Genomic DNA, 6,482 nt, shown 5'->3' on the forward strand with positions numbered 1-6,482 from the left:
ATATCACCATTGATATTCCCCTCTGGAAATTGGAGACCATCAGATATGACTATCACTGATGCCCCAGGACATAGAGACTTTATCAAAAACATGATTACAACCACATCTCAGGCTGGCTGTGCAGTCCTGATTGTTGCTGCTCACATATATGTCACAGTAGATGAATCTGAAGCTGTAATCTCCAAGAATGGGCAGAGCCGTGAGCATGTCCTTCTGGCTTCCACACACGGAGTGTGAAAGAACTAATTGTTGGTGTTAGTAACATGGATTCCACTGAGCCACTCTACAGCCAGAAGAAATACAAGGAAATTGTTAAGGAAGTTAGCACTTACAGTAATTGGTTACAAACCTGCCATAGTAGCATTTGTGCCAATTTCTGGTTGGAACAGAGACAACATGCTGGAGCCAAGTGCTCACATGCCTTGGTTCAATGGGTGGAAAGTCACCTATAAAGATGGCAGTGCAGTGGAACCACACTGCTAGAAGCTCTGCATTGCATCCATCCAAACCAATGCCTTCAACTGACAAGTTGCATCTGCCTTTCCAGGATGTCTAGAAAATTGGTGGTATTGGTAATGTGCCTTTGGGCTGAGTGGAAGCTGGTGTTCTCAAACCCAGCATGGTGTTCCCTTTGCTCTAGTCCATGTTACAACTGAAATAAAGTCTGTTGAAATGCACCATGAAGCTTTGAGTGGAGCTCTTCCTGGGGACAGTGTGGGCTTCAATATCAAGAATGTGTCTGTCAAAGATGTTCGTTGTGGCAATGTTGTTGGTGACAGCAAAAATGACCCACCAATGGAAGCAGCTGGCTTACTGCTCAGGTGATTATCCAGAACCATCCAGGCCAAATCCCTGCTGGCAGCGCCCCTGTACTGGATTGTCACACAGCTCACCTTGCTTGCAAGTTTGCTGAGCTGAAGGAAAAGATTGATGGCCATTCTGGTAAGAAGCTGGAAAATGGCCCTAAGTTCTTGAAATCTGGTGATGCTGCCATTTGTTGATAAGGTTCCTGCCAAGTCAGGCATGTTCAGCAGTCCTCTGACTATCCTCCTCTGCATCCTTTGGCTGTTCGTGATGCAAGATAGACAGCTGTCATGGTGTCATCCAAGTAGCGGACAAGAAGGCTGCTGGGAGGTAGCAAGTTCATCAAGTCTCCCCAGAAAGCTCAGAAGGCTGAATAAATATTATCCCTAATACCTGCAGATCAGTCTTAATCAAAACTGTTTGTTTCAACTGGCCATTTAATAGTAAAAGACTGGCGAATGATAACAATGCATCATAAAACCTTTAAAAGGAAAGGAGAATGTTTTGTGGGCCATTTTTTGTTGTTTTTTTTTTTTTTGCATGTGGCAGTTTTAAGTTATTAGATTTTTAAAATCAGTGCTCTTTAATGAAAACGACTTGACCAAAAATCTGTCACAGAATTTGTGACACATTAAAACAAAGTTAAATGAGAAAATAAATAAAAAATGTTTGTAAAATAAAAATAAAATTCTTCATCAAACCTAAGTCATAAAAATAAACATTTTTCCCTGAGTCTTCATTTCTGAAAACCCCTATTATCATGTAAATCTTATGTTAAATAAATGTGTTATGCTTTTCTCTTGTTAATCTTTCTTGTATATGGGTGAGAAAAAGATATTTTTCTCTTCTATAAGTTCAAAATACTTATTATACATTGAGACATAGCAGCAAATCTTTGTGGATCAGTACAAGTCTCTGGAACCAAGTCTTTTGGAAAGAGTGGTTGATCAAAGTATTTTTATTTGGCCAGTGCCAAAAAAAACTATAAAATAACTAATCTTCAAATATGTGCTATAAATTAGTTCCAAATAAATGTAAATCTTGAAAATAATTTAGGTTTCTAATTAGTCTTTCCAGACTGAATCAACCTAGAGAAGGCATATATGTCATCATAAGGGAAACAAGGGTTTTTACTGGTTCAGCTCTCATCTTCAGAACTGTTATCCCCAATGACACTTCTAGCTCCTGCTCCAGTCTCTCTGGAATACTCGGGAAATCTCAGAAGATGTCTCATATAGTGGCCTTTGAAGACATTATCAGGCTACTTACCATTCACTATGAGCCTATCTGATTCTGAGGATGGCTACAAGGATCTCAGGTCACTTTTTGTAGTCTCCAGGCCTGTCCCCAGGGGAAATGCCCCTCCAAAAGTGATAGTTCTTGCTCCTTGCTTGAATTGCAGGGGATTAACAGAAGAAAACGGTCTAGATATTCTGAGTAATTCACATTATGATCACCTCAAGATTATCTTTCCATCTGTCCTTGAGTCAGGCTGCATTAATCTCTCTTAAAATAAAATTTTTTCCCATGAAAAGATTAGTCCATTCTATAATAGAGCTAAAGAAACCTTCTAGATGTGACAAATTATAGCTATTTTTTCAGCTTCAGTTACTTATTTGATCAGGAATCTCTTAATATACTAATACAGGTAAAACAGTAAAATTCAAGGTCATTGGAATTTTTCTTTTTTTAGAACACATGTTCTTTTTTAATTTAACTTTTATTTTAAGTTCAGGGAGTACATGTGCAGGTTTGTTAAGTAAACGTGTGTCATGGGGGTTTGTTTTACAGATTATTGTATCATCCAGGTATTAAGCCCAGTACTCATTAGTTTTCCTGATCCTCTCCCTCCTCTCCACTTCCACCTTCCAATAGGCCCCAGTGTGTGTTGCTGCTCCCCTCTATGTGTCCATGTGTTATCCTTTAAGTCCCACTTGTAAGTAAGAACATGTGGTATTTGGTTTTCTGTTGCTGTGTTAGTTTGCTAAGGATAATGGCCTCCAGATTCATCAATGTTCCTGCAAAGAATATGATCTTGTTCTTTTTCATGGCTGCATAGTATTCCATGGTGTATGCATACCACATTTTCTTTATCCAGTCTACCACTGATGGGCATTTAGGTTGACTGGCTATTAGAATTTTTCTATATGTGCTATTATTTTCCTAATAGAAATGTTTATATTTAACATGTGCAAAAAACCATATAAACAGAAAGTAAATAGGGAAGTCTATTTTACTCTAGAAGTTTCTGACTTTCCAGCACATACTACCAAAATATATACCACTTTTTTCCAGAGCAGTATAGCAACAACTCATTCAAGATTTTGAATGTTGTCTTTACAAAACTTATTATAAATCATGAATTAAACTCCTAAATAAAAAATTTCTCCATTATTATTTCATTCAATATCAACTGCTAAGCAGTCATCTCTTCAAGAGAGACACATTCCTTCAGTCTCAGATCTACCTGTATCATCTACACTTCTTAAGGTATATTTATACTGTGACCTCAACCTCACTCTGATTCCAGCTGCACACTGTTTAATTTTTATTTCATGTCATCTCTGTTGGACATACATTTAAGATGACTAGTGGTATGAAAAAGCACTTAGGTTCTTCCTAGCTGTGAAATTTTGTGTTCTAGGACCAAAGATAAATCACCTATGGGCAAGGAAAGCTTTTCATGGTGTTCTTCTTGGGCCTATTTAGCTTAAAGCATTTACTGAATCATATGCTACGGAGTTCAACTGTTTTCCAGAAGATCCAATAACTTGGAGATATAAAATAATAAAAATGAAAAATTAGTAAAACAATTTGAAGCACTGTATCAAAGTCAGGAAAAAAGAACGTGACTCACTGAGAACAATGGGCAGCGTAAGTCATATTAAACTTTCCTAAACAATTATGATGGTAGAATAGAGCATATTTTCATTTCAAAGGACTAATGTCTCAAACTCATTTTTTATAAACTTTTAAAAAACATTTTATTTTGAAATATTATGGGAAATGAGTATTATTTTTTTCTTTTCATTTTTGTCAGTAATTATTTGCTTGAGAATAGTTTCTTATTATTAAATGTTAAGGTTAGGTTACCTCCCTTTGTGCATATGGAAATATAGAGGCTTAATAGTATCTTATTTTGCAAATTGTAAGTAGTGAGACTTTCTTTCCCCTTGCTGTTATTAAAGTTTCAGCTGTCGCTTTAGCAGTACTACTCTTCGAATATGCAATCAACTGTTTGGAAAGAAGAGATGGAAGTCAAATCTTTACTGTATTAAAACATAAGTCTCAAAAGATGGAGTGGACATACTTTACCCTAATCCTCTCATTAAGTACAGATCAAAACCTTGGGCATTATACGTAAAAGAAACATAAGAAGACTCTGAAAGTGGAGACAAGACTGGCTAGGGACTGTGGGACCAAAGAATGAGGCAGTGTGTTTCCTGAGTTTCCCTTTTATCTCATACATCCTGGATTGGGTGCTAGAGAATCCAGCAACCCAGAAATATCATCAGCTGGAGCAAAGAGATTTTCTCATGAAAAGTCTGCTCTCTCTCTAACCAAAAGAGGAGGAAAGGGGCACCTAGCAAGACAGAAAACTTTTAGATAATAACAGCACAACTCCAGTCAAACATTTATGGAAATGCATAATGCAGTCTCACTCCCAACCCCATCAGCAAAGGCTAGAAGGGAGCCTGGACTCCACCCTCATTAGATGGAAACATGGTCCTCAAACTCCCCCACATGATAGTATCAGAGAAGGCGGAGTAAGAAACCAAGACCTTCATTCCTGTCCCAAGGTAACTCCTGTCACCCCTTCGTAGTGTCAGTGGAGACCATGCAGGCAGGCAATCTACATGCTGACCCAGCTGTTACAAGACACCCAATTCCCTCCTTGCCATATTAATGTCTGTATTAGTCAGGGTTCTCGAAAGGGACAGAACAAATAGGATGAATATACAAAAGGGAGTTTATTAAGGAGTATTAACTCACACTATCACAAGGTTCCACAATAGGCCATCTGTAAGCTGAGGAGCAAAGAGGCCAGTATGAGTCCAAAGCTGAAGAACTTGGATTCCGATGTTTGAGGACAGGAAACATCCAGCACAGGGGAAAGATGTAGGCTGGGAGGCTAAGCTAGGCTAGTCTCTCTACATTCTTCTGCCTGCTTTCTATTCTGGCCGCACTGGCAGCTGATTAGATGGCACCCACCCAGATTGAAGGTGGGTCTGCCTTTTCCAGTACACTGAATCAAATATTCATCTCCTTTGGCAGCACTCTCAGAGACACACCCAGGAACAATACTCTGCATCCTTCAATCCAATCAAGTTGACACTCAGTATTAACCATCACAGTGTTCAAAGAGAATGAACAGGAAAAATAAAGGACATTTATGACCTCAAGCAATAATGAACACTGCCTCATCCCTCTGCGTAGTATCAGTAGAGGTCATGTGGGACAAAGTAACAAGGTACTTCTCCTCCTCCCAGATAGGATGATGCCATCAGAGACCTAGTGGGAGCCTAAACTCCCATCCCTGCTGATCAGTAACAAAGTACAACTTACCTTTGGGTATCAGCGAAGGCCACCCTCACTTGGCAGTAATGAGGTAGCACTTCTGCCAGTGTGGTATCAGAGGAGGCCTGCTGAAACAGAAGACTTAAATAAGATCTGGATTCTCATAGCCTAATACTCAACATGTCCGGAATACAGTAGAAATTTACTTATCATACCAAGAACCAGGACTTGAATGAGAAAAGACAATCACTGCCTAACTGAACCAAATCTCAGGGATATGCGAACCTGTAGCAAAGGATCAAACATCTGTGTCATTGGAGTCCCATGAGAAGATAAAGAAGGTGAGACTAAAACAGTACTTAAAAGAATGTCTGCAAATTTACCAATTTTGGCAAAAGGTACAAAGCTTAGTGTAAGCATAATAGAACTTGTGGCCCATTTCCTTGCTGTCAAACTTTTCATTATCTCTTCTTTCATGCAAAGGAGGAGGCGGTGAAGAAGAAGAAAGAAACAGAAGGAGAACACAGAAGAAGGATGAAGAAGAATAAGAGTAAGAAGCAGCAGCAGTTTAGTGTACCTTAAACAGGATGAACCCAACAAATTCCATGCCAAGATGCATCATATCATACCTATGAAAACTAAAGCATAAAAGAATTGAAAGCAGCAAGAAGAACTACATCCTACCTATAGTTTGAATAATAGCAGATTTAGCATAAAAATCATGGAGGCCAGAAGAAAGCGGTACATTTTTCAAGTGCTGAAAGAAAAAAAAAGATCAACCTAGAATCCAATATTCAGTGAAAATATCCTTCAGAAATGAAGAAGAAAGCAAGATAGTCTTAGATAAAGAAAAACTAAGGGAATTTCTAGCCAGCAGTGCTATCCTTAAGGGAAAGAAAAGACTGAAGAAAGTTCTTAGAACAGAAAGCAAATGATTTAATAAAAAGAAACTTAAAACATCAGAGAAGAAAAACAGAGTAACATAAAGAGTAAAAATATATATGGCAATATAACAGGTTTTTCTTCTCTTCTTTAGTGTTCTAAATCATGTTTGAAGAAAAACTTAGCACTATGTGAAGTGGTTCTTTTTTAATTTTTAACCTTTCTGGGTACATAGTAGCTGCATGTATTTATGGGACACACGAGATATTTTGATACAG

The 6,482-nt window shown here is 38.2% G+C and overlaps 1 long non-coding RNA gene across 1 annotated transcript in view; it reads left to right on the forward strand.

The window, feature by feature from the left end:
- Positions 1-5,969, forward strand: part of LOC144338161 (uncharacterized) — a 259,475-nt gene extending 253,506 nt beyond the window's left edge. The window contains exon 4 of the long non-coding RNA XR_013412028.1: positions 3,999-5,969. This is a non-coding gene — a long non-coding RNA (uncharacterized LOC144338161). The remainder of the gene's footprint in view (positions 1-3,998) is intronic.
- Positions 5,970-6,482: the final 513 nt, after the last annotated feature.

This window comes from Macaca mulatta, chromosome 1 (genome assembly GCF_049350105.2).
Source record: "Macaca mulatta isolate MMU2019108-1 chromosome 1, T2T-MMU8v2.0, whole genome shotgun sequence".
NCBI lineage: Eukaryota > Metazoa > Chordata > Mammalia > Primates > Cercopithecidae > Macaca > Macaca mulatta.